This window comes from Bufo gargarizans, chromosome 7, assembly GCF_014858855.1.
Source record: "Bufo gargarizans isolate SCDJY-AF-19 chromosome 7, ASM1485885v1, whole genome shotgun sequence".
In the NCBI taxonomy this organism is placed as follows: Eukaryota; Metazoa; Chordata; class Amphibia; order Anura; family Bufonidae; genus Bufo; species Bufo gargarizans.
The window spans coordinates 46,571,031-46,595,305 of NC_058086.1; the positions used below are offsets into that span (position 1 = coordinate 46,571,031).

At 41.1% G+C, this 24,275-nt stretch overlaps 1 protein-coding gene across 18 annotated transcripts in view; it reads right to left on the reverse strand.

Moving 5' to 3' along the window:
- Nucleotides 1-24,275, reverse strand: part of NFIA (nuclear factor I A) — a 285,729-nt gene that overhangs the window by 107,222 nt on the left and 154,232 nt on the right. The window lies entirely within an intron of this gene.

Below are 24,275 nucleotides of genomic sequence, written 5' to 3' on the forward strand. Positions count from 1 at the left end.
ATGTACACAGTGACTGCACCAGCAGAATAGTGAGTGCAGCTCTGGAGTATAATACAGGATGTAACTCAGGATCAGTACAGGATAAGTAATGTATGTACACAGTGACTGCACCAGCAGAATAGTGAGTGCAGCTCTGGAGTATAATACAAGATGTAACTCAGGATCCGTACAGGATAAGTAATGTAATGTATGTACACAGTGACTGCACCAGCAGAATAGTGAGTGCAGCTCTGGGGTATAATACAGGATGTAACTCAGGATCAGTACAGGATAAGTAATGTATGTACACAGTGACTGCACCAGCAGAATAGTGAGTGCAGCTCTGGAGTATAATACAAGATGTAACTCAGGATCAGTAATGTATGTACACAGTGACTGCAGCAGCAGAATAGTGAGTGCAGCTCTGGAGTATAATACAGGATGTAACTCAGGATCAGTACAGGATAAGTAATGTATGTACACAGTGACTGCACCAGCAGAATAGTGAGTGCAGCTCTGGAGTATAATACAGGATAAGTAATGTATGTACACAGTGACTGCACCAGCAGAATAGTGAGTGCATCTCTGGAGTATAATACTGGATGTAACTCAGGATCAGTACAGGATAAGTAATGTATGTACACAGTGACTGCACCAGCAGAATAGTGAGTGCAGCTCTGGAGTATAATACAAGATGTAACTCAGGGTCAGTAAAGGATAAGAAATGCATGTACACAGTGACTGTACCAGCAGAATAGTGAGTGCAGCTCTGGAGTATAATACAGGATGTAACTCAGGGTCAGTACAGGATAAGTAATGATGTATGTGCACAGTGACTCCACCAGCAGAATAGTGAGTGCAGCTCTGGAGTATAATACAGGATGTAACTCAGGGTCAGTACAGGATAAGTAATGTATGGACACAGTGACTGCACCAGCAGAATAGTGAGTGCAGCTCTGGAGTATAATACAGGATGTAACTCAGGATCAGTACAGGATAAGTAATGTATGTACACAGTGACTGCAGCAGCAGAATAGTGAGTGCAGCTCTGGAGTATAATACAGGGTGTAACTCAGGGTCAGTAAAGGATAAGAAATGCATGTACACAGTGACTGTACCAGCAGAATAGTGAGTGCAGCTCTGGAGTATAATACAGGGTGTAACTCAGAATCAGTACAGGATAAGTAATGTATCTATGAAATAACTCAGTATTTTATGTAGATGGATTCTATAAACCCTACTGTGATCAGAGGTGGACATGCCCTTTAAATAATTATAATAGTCTTGATAGGGTGATGACCGACAACATGTTCTTCACATAATATTTTGTGCTCTTGACTGCACAAGTAGAACACACCATCTTCTTACCATCAGGGCAGACGTCTATTGTGTAGCTTCTAAGAAAACCCAAATCCAGTACAAAATGTATTCAAGAAATCCCAGGAAAGCACAAAAAAAAAAAATTGTCTTCCCGCAAGAAAGGGGAATGAATTATCCCATCCAGAGCATGTCGTGTTCCTACAATGACCGAACAGTTTTAAGACTTTAAATTCATGTAATACAATTCTTGGCTGGATCTCTCCTGATGAAAAGGCAGAATGGCGGTTATTGAAGAAAAGAGAAAAGGGGGCAATATTTGACAACTGAAATCAGCATAACCTTTTCAGAGCGGCAGTCATGGATGACTGTCCTCTGACCCCGAGAGATTATGTGGGGATTTCAATAACAACAGCTGGAAGTGGCGATGTATGAATAGAAACCTCCGTTCTGCGGCCTCCTACAAAGGGCTTGACAATCCCAGGCCAGATCACTATGTTCACTGGAAAGTGTTTCCCGGTCCTGGCTTAATAGAGTGTGATAATGGGAGAGGAGCTAGCCCGGCTCTGCAGAAGTGCAGATGAGTTTGCAATGGATTGCTGCTGTGGATCGGCCCTATATGAAGGACATACTGGATATTTGTGGAAAGTGGTGCAATGCACTGAGGACACGGAGAAATACAGAGCCACCATCTTCAATCCAACGCAACTGGGGGTGGTGGTAAATTCTGGAGGTACCATCGGTGTAGGCAGTGATTGGATTGGACAGGAGATCCAGAGAGGCCACTAAACCCAACTTCATTCTAGTCCAGATCCATTTAGTGGGATTGTCCACGATGGCCAGAAGATGCAATAGTATAGTAAGTTACCGCCAACCCATTAACGCTATATTGAGAAATCCCATAATACCCAATGGAAAAAGTTTTGTGTCTGGTGGCATCAAGTGCGCACCCAATATCTCTCTGAACCAGGCAGAAAAATGTTGCATGACGCATTTCGCAGTCCAACTATGACCAACAGGACATATGGACTGAGGATGAATTCATGTCGCAGCCCCTTTAAGAAAATACTATCCCCGCCTCTTGCAAGGCTGCGCTCTTCGCAATGTAAATGATGTCATCTCCCACAACAACCAATCAGATATCGTCTGCCCACAGTCTTGGCCCAATGTGCAGAATATTCTCCACATTCACTGACAACAATCCTCCAAGAGATTAAACTGAAATACCAGAAACTTGCAAGTAAAAAAAAAAGAAAAACTAATAAATTTTGCCAGCAACACAAGCTGACGAGGGACTAATTATGCACATTAACGAGCCTGAAATTCCCAGTTCAATCTGAATTTCATTTCCCCTGTTTATGCAAACAGCACAATCTCACAAAACCGAAGCCAGAAGAACGGGATCTAGGGGAGTCACGTGGGAAGGGAGTGTAGAATCCCGCCATACACACCGGATGAAGCCACTGAGTCAATGGGACCAGACGATCACCTGATGTGTATGGGGGCCTCCCGGCTCTCAACTACTGGCAGATAAGGGGGAGAGAAGGATCAGGCAGCAGGAGTTCAACATGCTTGATCCTCTAGTTATTAGAGAAGATAAGTTCCTGTTCTGGGTCTGCAGGGGACAAGAGGGGTCTGCAGGGGACAAGAGGGGTCTGCAGGGGACAAGAGGGGTCTGCAGGGGACAAGAGGGGTCTGCAGGGGACAAGAGGGGTATGGAGGAGACAAGAGGAGCCTGCAGGGGACAGGAGGGGTCTGCAGGGGACAGGAGGGGTCTGCAGGGGACAGGAGGGGTCTGCAGGGGACAAGAGGGGTCTGCAGGGGGCAAGAGGGGTCTGCAGGGGGCAAGAGGGGTCTGCAGGGGACAAGAGGGGTCTGCAGGGGACAAGAGGGGTCTGCAGGGGACAGGAGGGGTATGGAGGAGACAAGAGGAGCCTGCAGGGGACAGGAGGGGTCTGCAGGGGACAGGAGGGGTCTGCAGGGGACAGGAGGGGTCTGCAGGGGACAGGAGGGGTCTGCAGGGGACAAGAGGGGTCTGCAGGGGGCAAGAGGGGTCTGCAGGGGGCAAGAGGAGTCTGCAGGGGACAAGAGGGGTCTGCAGGGGACAAGAGGGGTATGGAGGGGACAAGAGGAGCCTGCAGGGGACAAGAGGAGCCTGCAGGGGACAAGAGGAGCCTGCAGGGGACAAGAGTGGTCTGCAGGGGACAAGAGGAGCCTGCAGGGGACAAGAGGAGCCTGCAGGGGACAAGAGGAGCCTGCAGGGGACAAGAGGGGTCTGCAGGGGACAAGAGGGGTATGGAGGGGACAAGAGGAGTCTGCAGGGGACAAGAGGAGCCTGCAGGGGACAAGAGGGGTCTGCAGGGGACAGGAGGGGTCTGCAGGGGACAGGAGGGGTCTGCAGGGGACAGGAGGGGTCTGCAGGGGTCAAGAGGGGTCTGCAGGGGGCAAGAGGGGTCTGCAGGGGACAAGAGGAGCCTGCAGGGGACAAGAGGAGCCTGCAGGGGACAAGAGGAGCCTGCAGGGGACAAGAGGGGTCTGCAGGGGACAAGAGGAGCCTGCAGGGGACAAGAGGGGTCTGCAGGGGACAAGAGGGGTATGGAGGGGACAAGAGGAGTCTGCAGGGGACAAGAGGAGCCTGCAGGGGACAAGAGGGGTCTGCAGGGGACAGGAGGGGTCTGCAGGGGACAGGAGGGGTCTGCAGGGGACAGGAGGGGTCTGCAGGGGACAGGAGGGGTCTGCAGGGGGCAAGAGGGGTCTGCAGGGGGCAAGAGGGGTCTGCAGGGGACAAGAGGAGTCTGCAGGGGACAAGAGGAGTCTGCAGGGGACAAGAGGGGTCTGCAGGGGACAAGAGGGGTCTGCAGGGGACAAGAGGAGCCGGCAGGGGACAAGAGGAGCCTGCAGGGGACAAGAGGGGTCTGCAGGGGACAAGAGGGGTCTGCAGGGGACAAGAGGGGTCTGCAGGGGACAAGAGGGGTCTGCAGGGGACAAGAGGGGTCTGCAGGGGACAAGAGGGGTCTGCAGGGGGCAAGAGGGGTCTGCAGGGGACAAGAGGGGTCTGCAGGGGACAAGAGGGGTCTGCAGGGGACAAGAGGGGTCTGGAGGAGACAGAGGTGTTTGACAGCAGCTTTCTCCCCAACCAGGGAGTGAAAAGCCAGACCCCACATTCCCATATTGTGTGGAAAGTCAGGGCTTTTACTTTATTTTACCCATTTTCTGTCCCACATGGAGCGTCTTTTGCGTTTCTATATCCAATAGCTTACATTGAAATTTGCCGCATCACCTCTCATTGCCCCGAGGCCCATCAGATTGTTACAGGAGTCTCGTTATTATGGAATCTAATTGTGAGTGTCGTCTTTTGCTTTTCAATAGTCCAGCACTTCTGATAATCTGGCACATTGGTGGCCCTGGCGATGCGAAATTATCTAGATTTACCAATATTCTGTGAGTCTATCATGTTCTGTAACTTCTTTGCCTATATACTCATACTATGTTATATGTCACAGCACAAGAAAAACAGGCTGCATGCTTCTAAAGACAGCGCCTGTCCTCAGGATGCGTTTGGTATTGCAGTTCATCTACATTCAGTTCAATGGAGCTGAGCTGCAATTCCAGACATACCCTATGTGCAGAAGTGGCGCTGTCTCTAGCAGAAAGCGGCCATGTTTTTCTAATTCCGCACACTCCCTTTAAGTACTTTCCATTACAGAAGAGTAAAACTAATGAACTGTTGGGAGTAATTACTATTTTACCACTATATCTGTCTCTTCCAGACAAGTGGATTTGCCAGGGTTTGGCTCCCAGGATCTTCAATGCTCAGAGTTTAGATTTGCTTTAAGTGTAAAGCCAAGTGTGTGCTGCCAAACAAGTGCCAATTATAACATTTAGGAGAGGAAAATGGAAAAAGTGTGAAGACTTTTAGTGCAGAAAATCATTCTAGCAGCAGAAAAAAATAGAAGGTTACAGTGAAGGGTTTGGACGGGGTCACTCATTAAATCACAGTGACTGCTGCACTACACAATATTGGCTTTTAATAGCATTGCTGCAAGAGTCGTGCCCGGGCTCTCCAAAACTGATAGATTTGTGTAAAGCCTCCGAGAGGATATACAGAAAAATAATGTAAATAGCTGCAAAAATCCAGCAGGGTGAGGACGGATGTAAGAGGTCACTGGGGAGCGGACAACGAAGAACTGGGACATTCTTTTCCATGGTAATGGCAGAATACCATTAGAGTCAATGCATGCTGGAGGAGCTGACACAAAAGATATCAACTGAAAGATTTGTAGCAAGTTATAATCTTCTGAGCTGTAAAAATCTGTCTGGTTACTTAAAGAAAAATACTTGTCAAAGCTATAGGATCATAAAATAGTTCTGCCTCCAATGTACAAAATTATGGCAGCATGGTGGCTCAGTGGTTAGCACTGGTGCCTTGCAGCGTTGGGGTCCTGGGCTCCCCTGGTTTGTGTGGCTTTCTTATAGGTACTCCAAAGACATACTGATAGGGAATTTAGATTGAGAGCTCCACTGAAGAAAACATGCAATGATTATGTCTGTCTATAATACTGCTCCTATGTACAAGAATATAACTACTATAATACTGCTCCTATGTACAGGAATATAACTACTATAATACTGCTCCTATGTGCAAGAATATAACTACTATAATACTGCTCCTGTGTACAAGAATATAACTACTATAATACTGCTCCTATGTACAAGAATATAACTACTATAATACTGCTCCTATGTACAAGAATATAACTACTATAATACTGCTCCTATGTACAAGAATATAACTACTATAATACTGCCTCCTATATACAAGAATATAACTACTATAATACTGCTCCTATGTACAAGAATATAGCTACTATAATACTGCTCCTATGTACAGGAATATAACTACTATAATACTGCTCCTATGTGCAAGAATATAACTACTATAATACTGCCCCTATATACAATAATATAACTACTATAATACTGCTCCTATGTACAAGAATATAAGTACTATAACACTGTCTCCTATGTACAAGAATATAACTACTATAATACTGCCTCCTATGTACAAGAATATAACTTCTATACTACTGCTCCTATGTACAAGAATATAGCTACTATAATACTGCTCCTATGTACAGGAATATAACTACTATAATACTGCTCCTATGTGCAAGAATATAACTACTATAATACTTCCCCTATATACAATAATATAACTACTATAATACTGCTCCTATGTACAAGAATATAAGTACTATAACACTGTCTCCTATGTACAAGAATATAACTACTATAATACTGCTCCTATGTACAAGAATATAACTACTATCATACTGCTCCTATGTACAAGAATATAACTACTATAACACTGCCTCCTATGTACAAGAATATAACTACTATAATACTGCTCCTATGTACAAGAATATAACTACTATAATACTGCTCCTATGTACAAGAATATAACTACTATCATACTGCTCCTATGTACAAGAATATAACTACTATAACACTGTCTCCTATGTACAAGAATATAACTACTATAATACTGCCTCCTATGTACAAGAATATAACTACTATAATACTGCCTCCTATGCAAGAAATATAACTACTATAATACTGCTCCTATATACAAGAATATAACTACTATAATACTGCTCCTATGTACAAGAATATAACTACTATAATACTGCTCCTATGTACAAGAATATAACTACTATCATACTCGCCTCCTATGTACAAGAATATAACTACTATAATACTGCTCCTATGTACAAGAATATAACTACTATAATACTGCCTCCTATGTACAAGAATATAACTACTATAATACTGCCTCCTATATATAAGAATATAACTACTATAATACTGCCTCTATGTACAAGAATATAACTACTATATACTGCTCCTATGTACAAGAATATAACTACTATAATTACTGCCTCCTATGTACAAGAATATAACTACTATATTACTGCTCCTATGTACAAGATATAACTACTATAATACCTAGCCTCCTATGTACAAGAATATAACTACTATAATACTGCCTCCTATGTACAAGAATATAACTACTATAATACTGCCTCCTATGTACAAGAATATACTACTATCATACTGCCTCCTATGTACAAGAATATAGCTACTATAATACTGCTCCTATGTACAAGAATATAACTACTATAATACTGCCTCCTATGTACAAGAATATACGGTAACTACTATAACACTGCTCCTATGTACAAGAATATAGCTACTATAATACTGCTCCTATGTACAAGAATATAACTACTATAATACTGCTCCTATGTACAAGAATATAACTACTATAATACTTCTCCTATGTACAAGAATATAACTACTATAATACTGCTTCTATGTACAAGAATATAACTACTATAATACTGCCTCCTATGTACAAGAATATAACTACTATAATACTGCCTCCTATGTACAAGAATATAACTACTATAATACTGCCTCCTATGTACAAGAATATAACTACTATAATACTGCTCCTATGTACAAGAATATAACTACTATATTACTGCTCCTATGTACAAGAATATAACTACTATAATACTGCTCCTATGTACAAGAATATAACTACTATCATACTGCTCCTATGTACAAGAATATAACTACTATAACACTGCCTCCTATGTACAAGAATATAACTACTATAATACTGCTCCTATGTACAAGAATATAACTACTATAATACTGCTCCTATGTACAAGAATATAACTACTATCATACTGCTCCTATGTACAAGAATATAACTACTATAACACTGTCTCCTATGTACAAGAATATAACTACTATAATACTGCCTCCTATGTACAAGAATATAACTACTATAATACTGCCTCCTATGCAGAAAAATATAACTACTATAATACTGCTCCTATATACAAGAATATAACTACTATAATACTGCTCCTATGTACAAGAATATAACTACTATAATACTGCTCCTATGTACAAAAATATAACTACTATCATACCGCCTCCTATGTACAAGAATATAACTACTATAATACTGCTCCTATGTACAAGAATATAACTACTATAATACTGCCTCCTATGTACAAGAATATAACTACTATAATACTGCCTCCTATATATAAGAATATAACTACTATAATACTGCCTCCTATATATAAGAATATAACTACTATAATACTGCCTTCTATGTACAAGAATATAACTACTATAATACTGCTCCTATGTACAAGAATATAACTACTATAATTCTGCCTCCTATGTACAAGAATATAACTACTATAGTACTGCTCCTATGTACAAAAATATAACTACTATAATACCACCTCCTATGTACAAGAATATAACTACTATAATACTGCCTCCTATGTACAAGAATATAACTACTATCATACTGCCTCCTATGTACAAGAATATAGCTACTATAATACTGCTCCTATGTACAAGAATATAACTACTATAATACTGCCTCCTATGTACAAGAATATACGGTAACTACTATAACACTGCTCCTATGTACAAGAATATAGCTACTATAATACTGCTCCTATGTACAAGAATATAACTACTATAATACTGCTCCTATGTACAAGAATATAACTACTATAATACTTCTCCTATGTACAAGAATATAACTACTATAATACTGCTTCTATGTACAAGAATATAACTACTATAATACTGCCTCCTATGTACAAGAATATAACTACTATAATACTGCCTCCTATGTACAAGAATATAACTACTATAATACTGCCTCCTATGTACAAGAATATAACTACTATAATACTGCTCCTATGTACAAGAATATAACTACTATATTACTGCTCCTATGTACAAGAATATAACTACTATAATACTGCTCCTATGTACAATAATATAACTACTATAATACTGCCTCCTATGTACAAGAATATAACTACTATAATATTGCTCCTATATACAAGTATATAACTACTATAATACTGCTCCTATGTACAAGAATATAACTACTATAATACTGCCTCCTATGTACAAGAATATAACTACTATAATACTGCCTCCTATGGAAATAAATATGGACCTAACTATGTGGAAGTATTTCAGAATTCTCATATCGTAGCAATGCTTTCAGCTATTGGTAAGTGTTAGAGCGCCTTCACACGCTGCAGATGTTTTTGCAGAATTTTCCATGACTGATAATCAGTTCCATTCACCTGGAGGAGACTTGCAGAAATCCATGTGCTTACGTCCCCGTTAAAACGAATGGAACCGATTTTAAGTTGCGGAAAATTCTGCAGTAAATAAATGCAGTGTGTGAAGGCTCCTGGAGCTCCAGTTCTCTGTCTCTGTTCTGACATTAAAGTTACAGACTAGAAATTTTCCATCCTGTCCTACGAGGCCCCGGGATTCAGCTGTACCGCCATCCGTGCGCACCTGCTGCCGTCTACAGTTATCATCTTTCCTAATGATGATCTATAGATTGTATTTCATGTTCTGTAAATTTCCAATAATAACAAGCATTCCTATGAAGTAGAGTCAGTGAGCAGTTCCCTCTTAATAAGTTGAAATATAAAAGAAGACACACAAGTACTGTTTTCAAGACCTCTGATTTCTGTCAGTGAATAGAAACATCTTAACATCCAGTAGGTAAAAACTTATCCCAGCCTAATACTTCTCACAGCGGTGACTACCCTACAATTGCATCCACAGTCTAGACCAGGGATGCTCAACCTGCGGCCCTCCAGCTGTTGCAAAACTACATCTCCCAGCATGCCCTAATAGCTGTAGGCTACCCAGGCATGCTGGGAGTTGTAGTTTGGCAACAGCTGGAGGGCAGCAAGTTGGGCATCCCTGGTCTAGAGAATCCTCTGAGAGCTAAATAGCCTGGACTTCAAACTGATACATTGTAACCAGTCTTAGGCTACTTTCACACTGGCGTTTTGGCTTTCCGTTTGCGAGATCCGTTCAGGGCTCTCAGAAGCGGCCCAAAACGGATCCGTTTTTGCCCTAATGCAATCTGAATGGAAAAGGATCCGCTCAGAATGCATCAGTTTGCCTCCGTTCAGTCACCGTTCCGCTCTGGAGGCTGCGTGCAGCGTTTTTCTGTCCGCGATGTGGTGCGGAGCCAGACGGATCCATCCTGGCACACAATGTAAGTCAATGGGGACGGATCCGTTTTCTCTGACACAATATAAAACAGGTCTGTCCCCCATTGACTTTCAATGGTGTTCATGACGGATCCATCATGGTTATAGAAGACATAATACAACCAAATCCGTTCATGACGGATGCATGCGGTTGTTTTATGGAAACGGAAGCGTTTTTGCAGATCCATAAGGGATCCGCAAAAGACGCGAGTGTGAAAGTAGCTTTACCCACAGAGGGTTGCCTACACTGGATACAATTGTAACACACTGTGAGAAGTATACCGCCATCTGGATGCAAGTATAATGTACGTTTTTTGACTTTTATAAGATGTATAGAAAATTTATTGCGCAGCCGTGTGACCCGACACAGGGCGAAACATGTAAATGGGGCCCGACTCTCATCACAGCGACACCATGAAGACACCTGTTTGGAGATTCCTGTCCAATCGGATCCAATCAGGACAGCTGGGGCCCCACAGACGTGGGGGTCATTCTATTTCACAATGAAAAACCATACAGAACATCCTCTAACAGCTGAACAATAAATCTAGATCGGGCTATGGAGGGAATGACGAGTTCCAGATTGTATGCGGAAGGTATGCTCAATGCCAGGAGGCTGCCAGCTACAGCCTGACATCATGTATCTATATAGACACAATGTTTACCCTGCCCTATAGTCTCTACACCCCCCGCGGGCAGCCGTGCCCTGACCTCACCCCGGCTCAGGTTACATGATACACAGTTAATGAGGGGTTTATAGGCTGAATCACTTCTCTCAGCTCCGGAGCTGAATGTCCAGTCAGCGACCACCTGTCAGAGAATCGAAATCATATACAAAGTAACGAATCCGAACACGATACCGAAGATATATATATATAAATAGTGGAGATGCCGCAGACACCGGAAATAAACATATACTATAGCAACCGCGCTGACAACCGTCCGCATCTGTGCTCAAATCCGTGAGAAGGTGGCCAGCGATGCATCCGTGAAGCTATCCATGAAGGATCCGTGTTGGGTCCGAGGGTCCGTTTTTTTGGTGTCTGTGTAAGATCCACAGCTGAAAAATTGTTTTCAAAGCATCTCTTCCTAATGATCCGCGAAACACTGATGCAACACAGATGGCATCGATGGTTTTAACGGACCCATAGACTTTAAGGCCTCTTTCACACAACCGTATGGCTATTTCAGTGTTTTGCGGTCTTTCACGGATCCGTTTTTTGTTTCCATTTCAATTCCGTTTTTCCGTATAGCATATACAGTATACTACAGTATACAGTAATTACATAAAACAAATTGGGCTGGGCATAAGGCCTCATGCACACGACCGTTGTTGTGTCCCGTGTCCGTTGTTCCGTTCTCTGTGATTTTCTGCTTACCCATTGACTTTTAATGGGTCCGTGGAAAATTCGGAAAATGCACCGTTTGTCATCCGCGTCCGTGATCCTTGTTTCCAGTCCGTGAAAAAAATATGACCTGTCCTATTTTTTTCACGGACAACGGTTCGCGGACCCATTCAAGTCAATGGGTCAGTGAAAAAACACAGAGGCACACAAGATTGTCATCCGCGTCCGTGATCCGTGTCCGTTTTTTTTCCTATCATTTGCAAGGCAAACTTGACTTAGATTTTTTTTCTATTTCCTTCAGGTCTGGAGATCCTCCAAAAATCAAGGAAGACACACGGAAACAAAAACGGACATGGATCACGGAACAACGGAACCCCGTTTTGCAGACCGTGAAAAAATACTGTCGTGTGCATGAGGCCTAACATTTTCAATAGATGGTTCCGCAAAAAGCAGAACGGATAAGGAAGACATACGGATGCATTTCCGTATGCATTCCATTTTGTTTTGTGGACCCATTGACTTTAATGGAGCCACGGAACGCGATTTGCGGCCAAATATAGGACATGTTCTATCTTTGCAAGGAACGGAGATACGGAAACGGAATGCATACGGAGTACATTCATTTTTTTTTTTTGCGGACCCATTGAAATGAACAGTCCGTATACGGACTGTATACAGAACGCAAAAAACGGCCCACAAAACGGTAAAAAAAAACGGTAGTGTGAAGAGGCCTAAGGCTCCATTCACACGTCCGTGGTGTGTGCGGACCCGCAAATTGCGGATCCGCAACACACCCGCCCGTCACCCCAATAGAAATCCCTATTCTTGTCCGCAGAACTTGCTCTATCTTTTTGCGGAACGGACGGATCGCGGACCCCAATCAAGTGAATGGGTCTGCGATCCGCATGTGGCTGGCTGCGGTCGGAGCCCGTGCATTGCGGACCGCAGCACGGGCACGGAGCCCTTACGTTCATGTGAACGAGCCCTAAAAGTTATCCAGCTGGAGTCCACATAAGGGATTGTCCAGACTGGATCCAATGGCAACAAACCATCAAAATGTGAAAAACTTTGGGTCTGTACAGGTTTTGCAGCCTTTGGATGTTGACACAAATGTTTCTATTCACTGACGGCAAGCTGAAATCTGACAAATGATGAGAAATTGATACATAAAGTAACTATGGGGGCTGTGATTTGGCGATTATATACATAGTGGCCTCATCATTTGACTGTGGTGACTAATTTTTTCCGTGGGACTTGTGATGTCACTTAGAATGGCGCTGTCCGTGGCGAGTTACAATTTGAATGGTTTAACACAGTCCATAGCCACAACATATGTGTTACTGTTAGGCCTCTTTCACACGACCGTTTTTTTTCTGTTTACGGGCCGTTTTTTTGCGTTCCGTATACGGTACTATTAATTTCAATGGTTCCATAAAAAAAAACTATGTACTCCGTATTAATTCCGTTTCCGTATTTCCGTTTTTCCATTCCGTTGAAAGGTTCTATTATTGCCTGCAAATCACGTTCCGTGGCTCCATTCAAGTCAATGGGTCCGCAAAAAAAACTCAACGCATACGGAAATGCAACCTTATGTCTTCTGTATCTGTTCCGTTTTGGCGGAAGCATCTATTGAAAATGTTATGCTCAGCCCAATTTTTTCTATCTAATTACTGTATAACGTATGTCCCATACGGAAAAACGGAACGGAAAAGGAAACAAAAACGGAACAACGGATCAGTGAAAAAGGGACCGCAAAACACTGAAAAAGCGATACGGTCGTGTGAAAGAGGCCTTAGGGCTCATGCACACAAACGTTTTTATTTTCCATTTCCGTTTTTCCGTTCTGTACACGGAACCATTCATTTCAATGGGTCCGCAAAAAAAAAAAACAGAATGTACTCCGTATGCATTCCGTTTCAGTATTTCCGTTTTTCCAATCCATTCAAAAATAGAACACGTCCTATTATTGTCCGCATAGTACTGTTTTATTAGGGGCCAGATGTTCTGATTCCCAAAAAGCGGAATGCACATGGATGTCATCCGTATTTTTTGCGGATCCGTTTTTTGCGGACTGCAAAATACTGAAAAAGCCATACAGTCGTGTGCAAGAGGCCTTAGGGCTCATGCCGCCCGCTCAGTGCATTGGGGACCGCAAATTAAATTGGTCCGTGATCCGTCCGCACAGCAAAACAAATGGATTATTTTCAATTTTTTTGAGGTGCCGAGGCACGGAGAGAAAGAAACCCCATGAAAGCATTCCGTAGTGCTTCCGTGGGGTTCTGTGCCGCCGTTCTGCGCCGGACCTTCCAGATCGTGGACCCATTCGAGTGAACCGTGGTGCGGTGCACAAACGACCAGTGCTTGTATATTGCGGACCCGCTGTTTGTGGCCCGGCCGGCACACGTTCATGTGCATGAGCCCTTTTTTTCTTCAGTATAGTGGGTGGGGGGGCACGTGTGTTATTGGCAGCCCCTCATCTATCCTATAGGAACTCTCAATATCAGGGGCAGACTGCCCATTCGCACACGGACCGAGGGCCCGCAGCCACTAGGGCCGTCTTCTGCACTCGCATGTAATGGAGCGCTCTGACGGTGGCGTACTTGGGGGTCATCATTCGCTTTGTTCTCTCTATAATAACCCCCTCCATAAAAAAATAAAAAAATAAAAGGACTCCCTGCTTTTATCTATGCAGAGCTCAGCAGTCCTCGCTGAATGGCGCTGCGCTCTCCCGGCTCGTGGGGTCGGGGTCGGGTTTTGGTCTCGCCCTCTTGACGGCTGCATCATTGACAAGAATTCGCTCCGGCTGCCGGTTAATGTTCCTGAATTCTCAGCCCCACGATGATTCCCGACAAGACCCTGCTAACTATGTAAAACTATGCTGACGAGCGGGCTGTCTGTACAGGGGTCTCCTAAGAGCTGAACTGTGCATTAACGGCTCCCACCATAAGTGCATCTAAACGACGTCTCCGGCCACGAAAGGCGAGGGTCGTACGCACTCGGCAGCAGGTGTCCGCGGCGTCCATTACCAGGGTCTATTGACCAGACCTCTGCTCTGTGTCCTGGCTCTGGCCTTCAGCAAGAACTCGGGAAACCCTACTATGAGATGGCAACACTTTAACCATTATGGTGCCTTCAAACGCTGTGGATTTTGTTGCAGAAATTTCCGCACATGGATTTCTGCAGCCCCCATTCAAGCGAATATAACGGATTTTCGTTTTCGGAATTTTCCGACAGCAAAATTTGCAGAGTGTGAAAGCGCCCTAACCCAATGACAACTGCGGCCAAGTGATTCACAACTTCCAGTAGGAATAAAAGAGGAAAGGCACAACATATGCGTCATAGGAATCTATGGCCTAGAATTGTTATTACATGGGGGATGCAGGTAGTCACTAAAGCAATCAGGACCGGCGACAAGTCCCCTTTAAGCCTTGCCCCCTTATGGAGCAAGGAGCAAAACAGTATTTCAATAATTTATTTAAACCATAATTAATTAATAAATGCGGTTCAACCATCTACACGCTTTTTTTACGCTAATTACGGTAAACACACATTCTGGCGCATATCTCTTTAGTAAACCTCCCCCAATGTGTAACAGGAGACTGATCTCTTCACAAACATTTCAATATAAACTAAAGCCACGTATCAGGAGTGCGCGGCGGCGAGTCACTTGGGCAGAGGAACTTTGAGAAGTGAGCAGCAGCCGGCGCCAGGGTCATTAAACAAGATTGAAGACGTCTTTTTTTTTTTTTTCCATCTTCATACACCAACGTATTTAATAATACACACTGTGCCGCATCACCACTTAAACTTTAGGAAATGTGTCTGTACATTAACAGAGGTAATGCAGAAAGAAAGCTGATTGCGCAGAGATGAGAGCACTCCACAGGACAGTGATAGAAGGGAGACGATACAATGTAACACTAAGACATTCTAAATGTGTCTGAAGACAAGCAATAGACCGAGTGACGACCCTATGGACATTCATGATCATCACAGAAAAACATTATTTCAATAAGGATCGTCTCAAAATAAAGAAAATGCTCAGATTAAAGCCTGAACATAGGACATTACAGTATTAGATCGTAGGATGATTGTGTACACATGAGTATGATAAGCTTCATTATTAAAAAAAGATTTAACTATTATAATACTGCCTCATATATAGGAATACAACTACTATAATACTGCTCTTATGTACAAGAATATAACTACTATAATACTGCTCTTATGTAAAAGAATATAACTACTATAATACTGTTCCTATGTACAAGAATATAACTGCTATAATACTGCTCCTATATACAATAATATAACTACTATAATACTGCTCCTATGTACAAGAATATAACTGCTATAATACTGCTCCTATGTACAAGAATATAACTACTATAATACTGCTCCTATGTACAAGAATATAACTACTATAATACTGCCTCCTATGTACAAGAATATAACTACTATAATACTGCTCCTATGTACAAGAATATAACTACTATAATACTGCCTCCTATGTACAGGAATATAACTACTATAATACTGCTCCTATATACAAGAATATAACTACTATAATACTGCTCTTATGTACAAGAATATAACTGCTAAAATACTGCCTCCTATGTACAGGAATATAACTACTATAATACTGCTCCTATATACAAGAATATGACTACTATAATACTGCTCCTATGTACAGGAATATAACTACTATAATACTGCCTCCTATGTACAAGAATATAACTACTATAATACTGCCTCCTATGTACAGGAATATAACTACTATAATACTGCTCCTATGTACAAGAATATAACTACTATAATACTGCCTCCTATGTACAGAATATAACTACTATAATACTGCTCCTATGTACAAGAATATAACTACTATAATACTGCTCCTATGTACAGAATATAACTACTATAATACTGCTCCTATGTACAAGAATATAACTACTATAATACTGCTCCTATGTACAAGAATATAACTACTATAATACTGCTCCTATGTACAAGAATATAACTACTATAATACTGCTCCTATGTACAAGAATATACTACTATAATACTGCTCCTATGTACAGAATATAACTACTATAATACTGCTCCTATGTACAAGAATATAACTACTATAATACTGCTCCTATGTACAAGAATATAACTACTATAATACTGCTCCTATGTACAAGAATATAACTACTATAATACTGCCTCCTATGTACAAGAATATAACTACTATAATACTGCTCCTATGTACAAGAATATAACTACTATAATACTGCTCCTATGTACAAGAATATAACTACTATAATACTGCTCCTATGTACAAGAATATAACTACTATAATACTGCTCCTATGTACAAGAATATAACTACTATAATACTGCTCCTATGTACAAGAATATAACTACTATAATACTGCTCCTATGTACAAGAATATAACTACTATAATACTGCTCCTATGTACAAGAATATAACTACTATAATACTGCCTCCTATGTACAAGAATATAACTACTATAATACTGCTCCTATGTACAAGAATATAACTACTATAATACTGCTCCTATGTACAAGAATATAACTACTATAATACTGCTCCTATGTACAAGAATATAACTACTATAATACTGCCTCCTATGTACAAGAATATAACTACTATAATACTGCCTCCTATGTACAAGATATAACTACTATAATACTGCCTCCTATGTACAAGAATATAACTACTATAATACTGCTCCTATGTACAAGAATATACTACTATAATACTGCTCCTATGTACAAGAATATAACTACTATAATACTGCTCCTATTACAAGAATATACTACTATAATACTGCTCCTATGTACAAGAATATAACTACTATAATACTGCCTCCTATGTACAAGAATATAACTACTATAATACTGCCTCCTATGTACAAGAATATAACTACTATAATACTGCTCCTATGTACAAGAATATAACTACTATAATACTGCTCCTATGTACAAGAATATAACTACTATAATACTGCTCCTATGTCAAGAATATAACTACTATAATACTGCTCCTATGTACAATATATATAACTATATACTGCCTCCTATGTACAAGATATAACTCACTATAACTGCCTCCTATGTACAAGAATATAACTACTATATATACTGCTCCTATGTACAAGAATATAACTAGCTATAATTACTGCCTCATGTACAAGATCTATACTTACTATAATACTGCTCCTGATGTACAAGCATATAACTACTATAATACTGCCCTCCTATGTCACAAGAATATAAACTACTAATATACTCGCTCCTATGTACAAGAATTATACTAGCTATAATACTGCTCCATACTGTAAAGAATATAACTACTATAATACTGCTCCTATGTACAAGAATATAACTACTATAATTACTGCCTCCTAGTACAAGAATATAACTACTATAATACGGCTCCTATGTACTAGAATATAACTACTATAATACTGCCTCCTATGTACTAAGAATATAACTACTATAATACTGCTCCTAGTACAAGAAATAACCTACCTATAATACTGCCTCCTATGTACAAGAATATAACTATACTCTAATACTGCTCCTATGTACAAGAATATAACTTCTATAATACTGCTCCTATGGTACAAGATATAACTACTATAATACTGCCTCCTATGTACAAGAATATAACTACTATAATACTGCCTCCTATGTACAAGAATATAACTACTATAATACTGCTCCTATGTACAAGAATATAACTACTATAATACTGCTCCTATGTACAAGAATATAACTACTATAATACTGCCCCTATGTACAAGAATATAACTACTATAATACTGCTCCTATGTACAAGAATATAACTATTATAATACTGCCTCCTATGTACAAGAATATAACTACTATAATACTGCTCCTATATATAAGAATATAACTACTATAATACTGCTCCTATGTATAAGAATATAACTACTATAATACTGCCTCCTATGTACAAGAATATAACTACTATAATACTGCCTCCTATGTACAAGAATATAACTACTATAATACTGCTCCTATGTACAAGAATATAACTGCTATAATACTGCCTCCTATGTACAAGAATATAACTTCTATAATACTGCTCCTATGTACAAGAATATAACTACTATAATACTGCTCCTATGTACAGGAATATAACTACTATAATACTGCTCCTATGTACAAGAATATAACTACTATAATACTGCTCCTATGTACAAGAATATAACTACTATAATACTGCTCCTATGTACAAGAATATAACTACTATAATACTGCCTCCTATGTACAAGAATATAACTACTATAATACTGCTCCTATGTACAAGAATATAACTACTATAATACTGCTCCTATGTACAAGAATATAACTACTATAATACTGCTCCTATGTACAAGAATATAACTACTATAATACTGCCTCCTATGTACAAGAATATAACTACTATAATACTGCCTCCTATGTACAAGAATATAACTTACTATAATACTGCTCCTATGTACAAGAATATAACTACTATAATACTGCTCCTATGTACAAGAATATAACTACTATAATACTGCTCCTATGTACAAGAATATAACTACTATAATACTGCTCCTATGTACAAGAATATAACTACTATAATACTGCTCCTATGTACAAGAATATAACTACTATAATACTGCTCCTATGTACAAGAATATAACTACTATAATACTGCTCCTATGTACAAGGAATATAACTACTATAACACTGCCTCCTATGTACAAGAATATAACTACTATAATACTGCCTCCTATGTACAAGAATATAACTACTATAATACTGCTCCTATGTACAAGAATATAACTGCTACAATACTGCTCCTATGTACAAGAATATAACTACTATAATACTGCCTCTTATGTACAAGAATATAACTACTATAATACTGCTCCTATGTACAAGAATATAACTACTATAATACTGCCTCTTATGTACAAGAATATAACTACTATAATACTGCCACTATGTACAAGAATATAACTGCTATAATACTGCCTCTTATGTACAAGAATATAACTACTATAATACTGCTCCTATGTACAAGACTATAACTACTATAATACTGCTCCTATGTACAAGAATATAACTGCTATAATACTGCCTCTTATGTACAAGAATATAACTACTATAATACTGCCTCCTATGTACAAGAATATAACTGCTATAATACTGCTCCTATGTACAAGAATATAACTACTATAATACTGCTCCTATGTACAAGAATATAACTACTATAATACTGCCTCTTATGTACAAGAATATAACTACTATAATACTGCCACTATGTACAAGAATATAACTGCTATAATACTGCCTCTTATGTACAAGAATATAACTACTATAATACTGCTCCTATGTACAAGACTATAACTACTATAATACTGCTCCTATGTACAAGAATATAACTGCTATAATACTGCTCCTATGTACAAGAATATAACTACTATAATACTGCCTCTTATGTACAAGAATATAACTACTATAATACTGCCACTATGTACAAGAATATAACTGCTATAATACTGCCTCTTATGTACAAGAATATAACTACTATAATACTGCTCCTATGTACAAGACTATAACTACTATAATACTGCTCCTATGTACAAGAATATAACTGCTATAATACTGCTCCTATGTACAAGAATATAACTACTATAATACTGCCTCTTATGTACAAGAATATAACTACTATAATACTGCCACTATGTACAAGAATATAACTACTATAATACTGCCTCCTATGTACAAGAATATAACTACTATTATACACGAGGACCGTCCTGACTTTCAGGGCGATATGTCTGCAGTTCTGTCGGGTTTGGCTCTGGACCTGCACATGATATAAGTACGGTAATAAGATTCCAGATGTTCAAATAACAGATTTTCAGAGCCAAAAACTAATTTAAGCTAAAATGAGATTTCCTTGGACTCAGTGCTGGAGCGGCTGGGAATAGATCGCCGTCTTCCTTCAGGTGACTAATCCAATCACGGCCATTGTGCAAAGGGAACAGAAAGATCTTCTGAACCTGAATGAGGGATCCAGAGACGGAGCTGAGGTGACCGATTACTGGGCTCAAACCCCCCAAATCCAACGATCTGGAATTCTGCAGAGCTCAGCAGATGCACCAATATACCAAGAGCTGCAACCGTCCGATGCACTTTGTACGTCAATTCCTGACCCTTTTAATTCACATTCCTCCGGTCACTACTTCTCACAGCTGAGAGTTTGTTACAGTTGTATCCAGATAACAAAACCCTCTGTGAGGAGAACAGTCTGAACTCCAGACTGATACATAGTTTGTTACAATCAGGACGGAACTGCCTGCTGGATCCGTCAAAATCTATGCCAACTGATGGCATTTGTAAGACTGATCAGGATCCTGATCCGTCTATGCCGAATCCGTCTTTCCAGTGCGGATCCGGCACTAATACATTCCTATGGAAAAAAATGCCGGATCCAGCATTCCGACAAGTGTTCCAAATTTTTGGCCGGAGATAAAACCGTAGCATGATGCGGTATTATCTCCATCCTGAACAGTCAAAAAGACTCAACTGAAGACGTCCTGATGCATCCTGAACGGATTGCTCTCCATTCAGAATGCATTAGGAAAAAACTGATCAGTTCTTTTCCGGTACAGAGCCCCTAGGACGGAACTCTATGGGTATTTTCACACTAGCGGCAGGACGTATCTGACAGGCTGTTCACCCTGTCGGATCCGCCCTACCGCTATTTCGCCGTGCCGCGGCTCCGTCTCCATTGACTATAATGGGGATGGGGGCGGAGCTCCGGCGCAGCACGGCAGTTCGCGGTGAGACGCCACCAGACTAAAAAGTTGGACATGCAGTACTTTTAGTCCCGCGGCCTTTTGCCGTGCTGATCCGGAGCTCCGCCCCGTACCCATTATAGTCACTGGGGACGGAGCAGCGGTCCAACGGCACGGCAAAATAGCCGGAGGACGGATCCGACAGGATGAACAGCCTGTCAGATCCGTCCTGCCGCTAGTGTGAAAGTACCCTAAGCCGGAAAAGAAAAACGCAAGTGTGGAAGTACCCTAAGTTTTATTTACCAAGGCTCTATTTGGTGCAGTCACTGTGTACATTATTTATCCTGATCCTGAGTTACATCCTGTATTAGGTCCCTTTCACACGAGCGTGATTTCCACGCGGGTGCAGTGCGTGACGTGAACGCATAGCACCCGCACTGAATCCTGACCCATTCATTTCAATGGGGCTGTGCACATGAGCGGTTTTTTTCACGCATCACTTCTGCAATGCTTTGAAATCGCAGCATGTTCTATATTCTGCGTTTGTAACGCAGGACAGGCCCCATAGAAGTGAATGGGGCTGCGTGAAAAACGCATTGCATCCGCAAGCAAGTGCGGGTGCGATGCGTTTTTCACAGATGGTTGCTAAGAGACGTTGTTTGTAAACATTCAGTTTTTTATCACGCGCGTGAAAAACGCATCAAAACGCATTGCACCCGCGCGGAAAAAACTGAACAACTAAACGCAATCGCAGACAAAACTGACTTGTTTTAATGCCAAAATCGCAGCATTTTCACTGAACGCACCCTGAACGCATCCGGATCAAATCCGTCACGCCCGTGTGAAACCAGCCTTAGGTCCCTTTCACACGAGCGTGATTTCTGTGCGGGTGCAGTGCGTGATGTGAACGCATAGCACCCGCACTGAATCCTGACCCATTCATTTCAATGTGTCTGTGCACATGAGCGTTGTTTTTCACGCATCAGTTCTGCGTTGCGTGAAAATCGCAGCATGTTCTATATTCTGTGTTTTTCACGCAGCCCTGGCCCCATAGAAGTGAATGTGGCTGCGTGAAAAACGCATTGCATCCACAAGCAAGTGCGAGTGCGATGCGTTTTTCACTGATGGTTGCTAAGAGATGTTGTTTGTAAACATTCAGTTTTTTATCATGCACATGAAAAACGCATAAAAACGCATCGCACCCGCGCGGAAAAAACTGAACAACTAAACGCAATCGCAGACAAAACTGACTGAACTTGCTTGCAAAATAGTGCGAGTTTCACTGAACGCACTCTGAACGCATCCTGCCCCAAACCGCAACGCCCGTGTGAAACCAGCCTTATACTCCAGAACTGCACTCACTATTCTGCTGGTGCAGTCACTGTGTACATACATTACTTATCCTGTACTGATCCTAAGTTACATCCTGTATTATACTACAGAGCTGCACTCACTATTCTGCTGGTGCAGTCACTGTGTACATACATTACTGATCCTGTACTGATCCTGAGTTACATCCTGTATTATACTACAGAGCTGCACTCACTATTCTGCTGGTGCAGTCACTGTCCTGTACATTACTTATCCTGTACTGATCCTGAGTTACATCCTGTATTATACTACAGAGCTGCACTCACTATTCTGCTGGTGCAGTCACTGTGTACATACATTACTTATCCTGTACTGATCCTGAGTTACATCCTGTATTATACTCCAGAGCTGTACTCACTATTCTGCTGCTGCAGTCACTCTCTGCCTGAGGAGGTGGTGATGGTGAGTACAATAAAGGAATTCAAGAGGGGCCTGGATGTATTTCTGGAGCGTAATAATATTACAGGTTATAGCTTCTAGAGAGGGGTCGTTGATCCAGGGATTTATTCTGATTGCCTGATTGGAGTCGGGAAGGAATTTTTAATTCCCCTAAAGTGGGGAAAATTGGCTTCTACCTCACAGTTTTTTTTTTGCCTTCCTCTGGATCAACTTGCAGGATAACAGGCCTAACTGGATGGACAAATGTTTTTTTTCGGCCTTATGTACTATGTATGTTACATTACTTATCCTGTACTGATATTGAGTTACATCCTGTATCATACTCCAGAGCTGCACTCACTATTCTGCTGGTGCAGTCACTGTGTACATACATTACTTATCCTGTACTGATCCTGAGTTACATCCAGTATTATACTCCAGAGCTGCACTCACTATTCTGCTGGTGCAGTCACTGTGTACATATATTACTGATCCTGTACTGATCCTGAGTTACATCCTGTATTATACTCCAGAGCTGCACTCACTATTCTGCTGGTGCAGTCACTGTGTACATACATTACTTATCCTGTACTGATCCTGAGTTACATCCTGTATTATACTCCAGAGCTGCACTCACTATTCTGCTGGTCAATAAGATGAAATTAGCGCCTCCAAACAAAGTAACAGAGATTGAAAGCTGCCTTTATGGCTCAGGGTTGTAATCAGGGCCCCAGGACTCTGAGGGAAGGTCTTAGGGGTCACATCGATGTTAACAATAGGACATGTGAAGATTCTGGATGACTGAGAATCTGGATCACGGCAGGCCCAGAGCGGAGTGTTTAGTTTCAGAGTTATAAAGGAATGTCAGAGATGCTTCTGCAAGTTCAGTCTTATAATCGGAAAGTTGTAAAACCGGTTTCTCATTCTGCCGCTAAATACTGAGGA